The following is a 10,173-nucleotide window of genomic DNA, read 5'->3' as shown; positions in this document are numbered from 1 at the left end:
CAGTTTTGAAAAAATCAAAAGAAAATGATAAAAACTTCAGAAAATAAAATCCTTCGAGAGGAAGTTATATTACTACACCTACTAGTAATGAAAATTTGAAAACTTAAATTTGGACATGTTTTGCAAAAAGTGTAGGGAAAATGTAAAACGGCTATAACTTTTGCATATGATGTCAGAAAAAAAGTATAATATATCAAAAAATTCAGCACGAAAATCCGCATCTGATTTTGACGGCCTAAGGCCTCTTTGCAGTTTTTTAGAATCCTCAAATTCCAAAAGGAAAAAAAGATATGCTCAAATTTCAGTTTTTTTTAAATTTTGGTCAAACTATGGTCAAACTGCTTATTCAAGAAGTATTAATATTACTACATAATTATTCAAGAATATCAGTGTTACTAAATAATTATTTCAATTTTTTGAAATTTGGTCAAATCTGGGCAAACTATGGTCAAACTATGGTCAAACTATGGCCAAACTTATTCAAGAAATATTAGTGTTACTAAATAATTTTTTTAGAATAATAATTTCAAACTCAAATGGTGAAACGAGTGACCTAATGCTCAAGCTAAACTGCTGAGGGTTAATAGGATTGACAGCTTACATTTGTCAGGAAAACAACAAGTGCAGACTTGGAAAGTAGGGGGAATAGAACTCCGAAGTTAAGCGTGCTCAGGCTGGGGGAGTGAGAGGATGGGTGACCGACCAGGAAGTTAGACGATTTGGAATGAGTGATCCACACTTGAGCAGTTAAGAGGGGTGATTAGAGACTAAATCATCAACTAATTCAATTCAGAAAATTGAAAATAAAAAAATCAAAAAAAATTCAAAAAAAACCTTTAGTACCGGTTGGTAACACAAACCGGTAGTAAAGGTCCCCCATGCCACGGCGCGAGCTCACGCCACGTGGTGGGCCTTTAGTGGCGGTTCGTGGCGAACCAATACTAAAGGGGGGGCCTTTAGTGCCCACACTTTAGTGTCGGTTACAGAACCGACAGTAAAGGCCCTTACGAACCGGTTTTAAAGCTCTAGTGAGTGCCACCGTCCGACTCCCCTAGACCGTACGGAGCCGCCCAACCACTCAGCCTCAACTGGTAGCCGCCTAGGCCGAAACCCCTTTAGCTCCCGAAGCCGCCATCCGCCACGGAGCTCGCCGCCGGCGACTCCCTTCGTCCCCACCAGCCTTTCGACCACTTGGAGGACCGCCCTGTACCAGCGGATCCACCCCACCCTCAGAATCCCGCGGGGAGCCGCCGTTCATCGGCGGCAATTGCCGGAGCCCCGCCTCCGCTCGGCCAGAGGAGGAAGGAGGCGTGGGTGACTGGTCAAACCTGACCAGTGGGCCCAAGGGACCCACTTTCAGCGACAAAGCGACGGCCCGCGCTGGTTTAAGTGGAAACATAAACCCAGAAGTACGTCTTCCCGCCTCGAAAACGTATTCTTATTCGAACCGTTTTTATTTTTCTATTTTATTTAAAAACAGAGTTTTGACTAAACTTTGACTGGCTATAACTTTTAAAATACAAGTGCATTTGACTGGATTCTTTTTCTGTCGTTTCTCAAATTTTGTCTAGTTTATTTTCATATTTATTTGAAAATTTTCTGAACAACTTTTTTGTAATGTTTTGAAACTATGTGTTAATTTGAAATTTTCTTAAATAGGATTTTGGAGAGGGAAACAACTTTTGAAAAGTGCACCCCACCTACATACTCTTGGAAGGCAAGCATTCTTCTAAACCCTGGCATAATATTGTTGTGTGTTATTTGATACGGTTACAACACCACCTTGACATGAAGTATTCGTTATTTTATGTGAGGATATGATCATAGTCATGAGTGCATAATGAAGATTCCTTGCTGTTGGAATTTGATGTGCTTGTGATAGTAATCACCCTCGTATGCCTTTCATGCCTACCGAAAGGAATCCAGGAAAGTCTCTGTCCTGTGTAGACACGAACTTGTCTCAAATAATTCGTTGAGATGATTATGTCCGGTAAGGCATGGTGAGGTATGATGAGTGGTGATTCTTTTTGTTGGTATGAAATATATTTGTTATACAAATCCTGCTGGGAATGCCTTAACCTCCTGAGTAAACCATAGATCGAGTCTTGTTCCAGTAACCCCCATACTTGTTTCGTACTACCACTTGTCCCTGCCATAGGTAGGGTACGGTTCAGTAAGTTCTCAACCCCTTCCTAGCACACACACCGTACAAAGAGGCCATGGTGGAAGATACCGGCTGCATCCGGTTGACATGCCACCTGGTCCGGGGGCATGGGTGTTTCCGGTTGGAGCCGAGGAGGTAGTTCCCCTAGTTTGCGTGCATTATAAATTTTGTGATCCCATGCTAGTCGAGGTTGTAGCATCCCCACTTAGAGTTTCGCTTAACGGGTGTCCTGGGTGATTCCAGACACCGGTAAGTTAGGCTGGTGTGTGCGGTCCGGTGTGTTCTCAATTAAAAGACCATAGACGAAATTAGTCCCGATGGATTAAAGGAATCCGTTACTCGTGGGTAAAGAGTACACCCTCTGCAGAGATTATATCTATTCGTATAGCCGTGTCCATGGTTAAGGACTACAGTCTGGGATGGGTCAACTGTCGGTCTAAGTGTTGGTCCTCGGAGGAAAAATTGCTAAGCCAGAACATGGATCATGACTTGGGACATCTGATGATTATGAATAGTATTACTATAGCCTAACCATTGGTATTATTTGAATTATTAAGTATCCCTGGGACGGTTCTACCTCCTGGAATTTTACTGTGATTATTCTCTTATAAGCCCTTTATGTGGTGTCGCTCAGACGCCCGACTATGGCATGCTTGTTATTTAAATTACTTATAAGCCCTTTATGTGGTGTCGCTCAGACGCCCGACTGTGGCATGCTTGTTATTTAAATTACTTATAAGTCCTTTATGTGGTGTCACTCAGACGCCTGACTGTGGCATGCTTATTGTTTAAATTACTTATAAGCACTTTATGTGGTGTCACTTAGATGCCCGACTGTGGCATGCTTGTAATTATTATCCTTTCGAGGCGTCGCTTCAGACACCCGATCGGTGCATTCTATTTCTACTCCCTTATTACATATTCATGTTGTATATTAATAACCTGCTTGCGTGCATCATGGCCTTTTATTTTGTAACTGATGTTGTGATCATAGAATATTTCAGAGCATGATTATCATTTGTTATATTATACCTGTGTTCATAATGTTTGCGAGTACATTCAAAGTACTCACTGGCTTGTCCCTGGCTATTGTCCTGGCCAGATTTCCTGCATGGAGAGGAGCGTTTCGATGACAGCCCCGAAACCTACGCAATGGTGATAGCAGCCTCGCGAAGATAGTCGTTATCCAGGTCAGCTGTTCCTGTGGGAAATGGATTCCCATAGACACTGATGAACCACAAACCGCTTCCGCCAGCAGCCACTAGAAACCATGTGTTGTACTCATAGGCCAGAATGGTCTTGTACTTCATATTTTGTATTTTTCTTGGAATTTCTGTATCAAGTTGGTGCCTCATCAGTAACAATAATCTTGGGGCTGGTGAGCACAAGGACCAATTCTGTTGGGAAACTGAAATCCCGAGAATCCGGTCCTGACACAAACAATGTGGATAATAATAATAGTGCGCGTGCATTGGACTAAGCTGGAATCTGCAAGCATTCAATAAACAGGAGAAGACAAGGCAATATGGGCTCTTTTGTCAGATCAACAATAATGCATATAAGAGCCACTTCAACAATTTAATCATGGTCTTCTCCTATCGACCCCCAAAGAAAAGAAAAGTACTAAAAGTATTTACACGGGAAAGCTCCCAACAAGAAAAAGAAGAACATGAAATCTTTTTGGGTTTTCTTTTTAATTACTACTACAAGCATGGAAAGTAAATTAATTAAAAGCGACAACTAAATTTTTTGGTTTTTCTTAAGGTTTATTAAACACACAAGAAGAAAGCTTAAAAAGGAAATAAACTAGCATGGATGATATAATGAAAAAGTATGAGCACCGACATCAAGCAATGAGTGTGTGAACATGAATGTAATGTCGGTGAGAAATACGTACTCCCCCAAGCTTAGGCTTTTGTCCTAAGTTGGTTTATGGCCACGGTTAGCCTAACGGATATCCATAGTAATAGTTGGGGTCGTACTGCGAAGAAGAAGACTCTGATTGCCACTGGTTGGCAATGATCTCCGGATCCCAATGGTAAGACTGTCATGGAGGATCAACTTGTGGTTCCGACTCTGGCTCTATGGCTGATGGAGGGTTCCGGTAGGCGTGAATAGCCTCTAACGGAACAAGGTACTGGCCTGCAGATAAATCAAATAAGGAAGGAGCAGGCAGGGTAATAGTCTCAGGATGATGTTTATTAAAGAACAATTTGTATTTAAGCTCCCTTTCCCTATTCTTAACAATAAAGTCGTGTGCCACCATACTCTTATAATCTAAATAAACGGTGGGCACCAATTTTTCTTCCTTCTCGTAATGCCTAATAGGTGTGTTAAGATGTGCAGCTAGGCGTGAAGCATAGATGCCTCCAAAGATGGGGCCCTTTGTACGGTTCAGACTTAACTCTTTAGCAATAATACCGCCGATACTAATAGAGTTATCACATAATAAACCATGGAACAAAATAATAATATCAGGAACACTAAGGTTGCCACAGTTTCCGCGACCAATTAAGCAACGACTAGCAAATATTGCAAAGTAGCGTAAAACAGGAAAATGTATGCTAGTGATTCGTGCATCGGAAACCTTCCTCGTTTCCCCTACAGTGATGGTATCAATAAACCCATCCACATCACCATGGTGTGGTTCATCTATTGTGCCCTCGAAAGGGATCAAACAAACCCGGCAAAAATCATAAAGTGACATCTCCTTATGCTCATCATATAAATAAAACTCCACCGTAGGTGGTGAGCTCCTAGCATGGAAATGAAAGTTTTGCACAAAGATATTGGTGAGTAAGAGATACTGTTCACGTTGATCGTGGAGGAAGGCGATGAGGCCTGCATTCTCAGCCAATTCATAAAAATCATCATAAATCCCGGCTGCTCTCAACAAATCATCGGAAGGCCATTCACACGGCCGAACCTCTGCGGTGCGAGGCAGATTATATTTGGGCTTCTTTGCTTCTTCATTTTGCTTTTCCTTCGAGCTTCGGCTCGATGAGCCCCTCAAAAATCTCTTCATTATTTTCTGAAAAATTCTGAAATTTTTAGTAATTTAAAAATAATAGTGAACCAAACTCAACAATATTGATAGCAACTACTCCTACAAGTGCCTAGAGCCTATTTCATGCATCAAAACTACTTGGAACCATATAAATTTGACATGCAAGCTCAAGAACATGGTCACCTAGGAAGCACAAATTTGCAATGAATAAATCACAAGAACAAAAACTATTGGACTAATGGAGGAGTCACATACCAAGGAACAATCTCCCAAAGCAGTTTTGTGATAGGTGCTTTGAGCAAGGAGATCGAAAATCGTAGCAAAATGAGCTAGAACTCCTGCTTGAGCTGGATATTGGTGTTTCTGGAGGAAGAAGTGTGTGGGTGCAGGAATAACTGGAGGAGGGCCACCGTGGGCCCACGAGGCAGGGGGGCGCGCCCTCCACCCTCATGGCCAGGTGGATGCCCCCCCCCCCCGCTGTGTTCTTAGTGCCAAATATTCTCAAATATTCCAGAAAAAAATCATATTTAAATTTCAGGGCATTTGGAGAACTTTTATTTTCGAGGTATTTTTATAATGCACGGATAATTCAGATAACAGAGGGAAAATACTTATTTTTATTTTTTTAATATAAATAACAGAAAGTAAAAGGAGGGTACAGAGAGTTGTGTTTTCTAACTTCATGCATTTCATGATCATCAAAAGGAATCCACTAACAAGGTTGATCAAGTCTTGTTAACGAACTCATTCCGAATAACATGGAACCGGAGAAACTTCGAATAACACTATGTTACCTCAACGGGGATATGCACACCCCCAATAATAAGAATATCATATTTCTTCTTGACAGTAGGAAGAGGAAATTCAAAACCTCCAAAAATAATCGATGGAATTTTTCCAATAGAATTGATCCTGTGGACTTGAGGTTGTTTCCTCAGAAAGTGTATGGTATGCTCATTACCATTAACATGAAAAGTGACATTGCCTATGTTGCAATCAATAATAGCCCCTGCAGTATTCAAAAGGGCTCTTCCAAGAATAATAGACATACTATCGTCCTCGGGAATATCAAGAATAACAAAGTCCGTTAAAATAGTAACGTTTGCAACTACAACAGGCACATCCTCACAAATACCGACAGGTATAGCAGTTGATTTATCAGCCATTTGCAAAGATATTTCAGTAGGTGTCAACTTATTCAAATCAAGTCTACGATATAAAGAGAGAGGCATAACACTAACACCGGCTCCAAGATCACAAAAAGCAGTTTTAACATAGTTTCTTTTAATGGAGCATGGTATAGTGGGTGCTCCTGGATCTCCAAGTTTCTTTGGTATTCCACCCTTAAAAGTATAATTAGCAAGCATGGTAGAAATTTTAGCTTCCGATATCTTTCTTTTATTTGTAACAATATCTTTCATGTACTTAGCATAAGGATTCATTTTGAGCATATCAGTTAACCGCATACGCAAAAAGATAGGTCTAATCATTTCAGCAAAGAGCTCAAAATCCTCATCATCCTTTTTCTTGGATGGTTTGGGAGGAAAAAGGCATGGGTTTCTGAACCCAAGGCTCTCTTTCCTTTCCGTGTTTCCTAGCAACAAAGTTTCTCTTAACATAACGTTGATTCTTTAATTGTAGGTTATCAAGATCAACATTAGGTTCAATTTATATATCATTATCATTACTAGGTTGAGCATCATCATGAACATTGTCATTAACATTATCACTAGTTTCAGGTTCATTACCAGATTGTGTTTATTACTAGGTTTATATATGCTGAAACACAATCTAGTAATGAACCTGAAACAAGTGATAATGTTAATGATAATGTTCATGATGATGCTCAACCTAGTAATGATAATGATATAGAAATTGAACCTGAGGTTGATCTTGATAACCCACAATCAAAGAATCAACGTTATGATAAGAGAGACTTTGTGGCTAGGAAACACGGAAAGGAAAGAGAGCCTTGGGTTCAGAAACCGGATCATAACACATAGTAGGTGACTATAGACTGGCAAGATAGGATCAAGAACACTCATATATTGATGAAAACATAATATGTTCAGATCTAAAATCATGGCACTCGGGCACTAGTGACAAGCATTGAGAATACCAAAGTCATAGCAACATCAATCTCAGAACATAGTGGATACTAGGGATCAAACCCTAACAAAACTAAATCGATTACATGATAAATCTCATCCAACCCATCACCATCCAACAAGCCTACGATGCAATTACTCACGCACGGCGGTGAGCATCATGAAATTGGTGATGGAGGAAGGTTGATGATGATGATGGCGACGGATTCCCCTCTTTGGAGCCCCGAACGGACTCCAGATTGACCCTCCCGAGAGGTTTTAGGGCTTGGCGGTGGCTCCGTATCGTAAAATGTGATGAATCCTTCTCCTTGATTTTTTTTCTCCCCGAAAGCAAATATATAGAGTTGGAGTTGAGGTCGGAGGAGCTCCAGGGGGCCCACGAGGTAGGGGTGCGCCTAGGGGGGCAGGCTTGCCCCCACCCTCGTGGCTAGGGTGTGGGCCCCCTGGTCTTCATCTTTTGCATGGATTTTGTATTATTCCCAAATAGAAGTTCTGCGAAGTTTCAGGTCATTCCGAGAACTTTTGTTTCTGCAAATAAATAACACCATGGCAATTCTGCTGAAAACAGCGTCAGTCCGGGTTAGTTTCATTCAAATCATGCAAGTTAGAGTCCAAAACTAGGGCAAAAGTGTTTGGAAAAGTGGAATCGATGGAGACGTATCAGTCGCTTCCACCAAGGAGGAGGATATTACTGAGCTCCGGGCGGCCGGATATTTGGCGAAGGAGATCGCCCATCGTCTGCCAGCTAAGGGACAAGTCGTCCCCATGCTGGAGCCCACAGGGAGGGTAGTATTCACCCCCCATTTCCTCTGCGGGCTAGGGTTTCCACTCCACCCTTTCGTCCGCAGGCTGATGTACTATTACAGGATAGATTTCCATGATCTGTCCCCGAATTCCTTCCTCAACATCTCGGCGTTCATCGTCTTGTGCGAGGCCTTCCTCCGCATCCATCCCCACTTCGGGCTGTGGCTCAAAGTCTTCAATGTGAAGCCGAAGGTGGTGGATGGTTAGCACGCGGAGTGCAGAGGGGCCATGGTGAGCTAGCTATCCAACGTCTCCTGGCCCAAAGGTACATTTATAGAGACGGTAAAGGAATGGCAAAAGCAGTGGTTCTACATCACAGAACCTCGGAGAACCACCTGGGCCGCGGCTGCCGAATTCCGCTCCAGTGCTCCCATGCGGCTCACCTCCTGGGCCGAGAAGAGTCCAGACACGCGTTCAAAGCATGGTGACCAAGGACGTCAAGCTCATCGATATTATCCAGTTGATGCTGGTCCGCCAGATTCTTCCGTGCTAGCGCCGATGCCGCCCTTTATGGGAGTTCAATTTGAAGAAGCACCAGACCCTGAAAAGGCTCTTCGAGACTTCTCATGAAGGGGCCTGGAGGTTGCTCTTTAAGGGCAAACAGAAGCCACCGGCCACGGACTCAGAGCATGGTCACAATTGTAAATACCGCGCCAACGAGGTATGTTTCTTTTGATGTATTCCCAACTTGAATGTTTTGGATGATGTCTGAGATTTAGTGTTGCTCCTTTAGGACTGGGTGGAGAAGGCGCAGTGGATCCAGTGTCCGGTGCCGCTGCCCGAAGAACCGGTCATCCCGCGCCTGGTGAAGAATGCTAAGAAGAAGGCCAAGGGGGCCAAGAGTGGCCCCCATCACAAGGGCACTTCGTACATGATGTCCGAAGACGACGAGGCCCATTCCTCTGTACCTGACACTACTAGGAAAACCCTTACCAGTAGCACTGGTTTTTTTTTTGCTATTAGTAGCACGGGCAGGCGCGCTACTGCTACAACGTTATAGCTATTTTTTAGCAGTAGCGCTTGTTTGGCCCAACGCTACTGGTACATAAAGCTAGCTGTAGCGCGCTTCCAACCAGCGCTACTGGTAATTATCTGTAGCGTGTGGCACTAGCCAGCGCTACTAGTACATGAGTGCTACTGGTAATGTTTACCCCCACGCCACTGCTAACTTTTGTATTTTTTTGCGTTTTGGCTTTGTACACAATTAAACAGATCCACCATTTATACAATAACATGCATATTCATTGAAAAGCAAGTGAGTCATCGATGAGTCAAAGTTATTAGAAGTCTCGACATGTCTCAAGTATCTCGTCATCATCAATCATGGTCGAACACATCTCTGGAAATAGCGTTACAAGTCATTACAAGTTCTCAATACATGCAACTACATGGTCACATACTCATGTTTCATCATCTATGTAGACTATGATATGAGCGCATAGAAGATAAGAGCGAGCACGATGATCAAAAGTGGTATTATGTAGTAGTTTTTGCAGCAGCGCTAGTTCTGAATGCCCTGTTGTGCTATGAATCTCAAGCAACTAGCTTCGGCTTCCGCTCTGCTATCAAACCCTTTCTGGCTTCCGCCGGAGAAGCCAGAGACTTGGGCCTGACACTGTGTCCACTCATCGTACACACCAGGAACATGCCCAACATACACGGCATACCACTTCCTCGCCATCGTTGATCTATATACCTGTCAGAGATGCTATATATATATATATATAGGACTGAGCTATTTTGTTACTAGTAACAGAATAATATTCTGTTACCCCCGGCTCTATATAGGGGCCGATGTGTTTTTGCAAAGGCCCAAACGCTACTCACAGAAAAGAAAGCAAAAAGGCCCGCGACCCTCTCATCGCATCACTCCAGCCGCGGGCCTCCGACCCCACACCACCGGCCGCCGCCTCCACCCCCATGCCACCGGCCACCGCCTCCGTCCCCCACGACGCTGCTCGCCGTCTCCCTCCCCAACAACGCCGGCGGCTAACCCCCTGCATCCACGCCGCCGCGGCGCCGCCCCCTGCTTCCACGCGACGCCGGCGCCGCCCCCTGCTTCCACCCGACACTGGCGCCACCCTTCCTGC

This window comes from Triticum dicoccoides, chromosome 7B (assembly GCF_002162155.2).
Source record: "Triticum dicoccoides isolate Atlit2015 ecotype Zavitan chromosome 7B, WEW_v2.0, whole genome shotgun sequence".
NCBI lineage: Eukaryota > Viridiplantae > Streptophyta > Magnoliopsida > Poales > Poaceae > Triticum > Triticum dicoccoides.
This window is presented reverse-complemented; position numbering follows the sequence as displayed.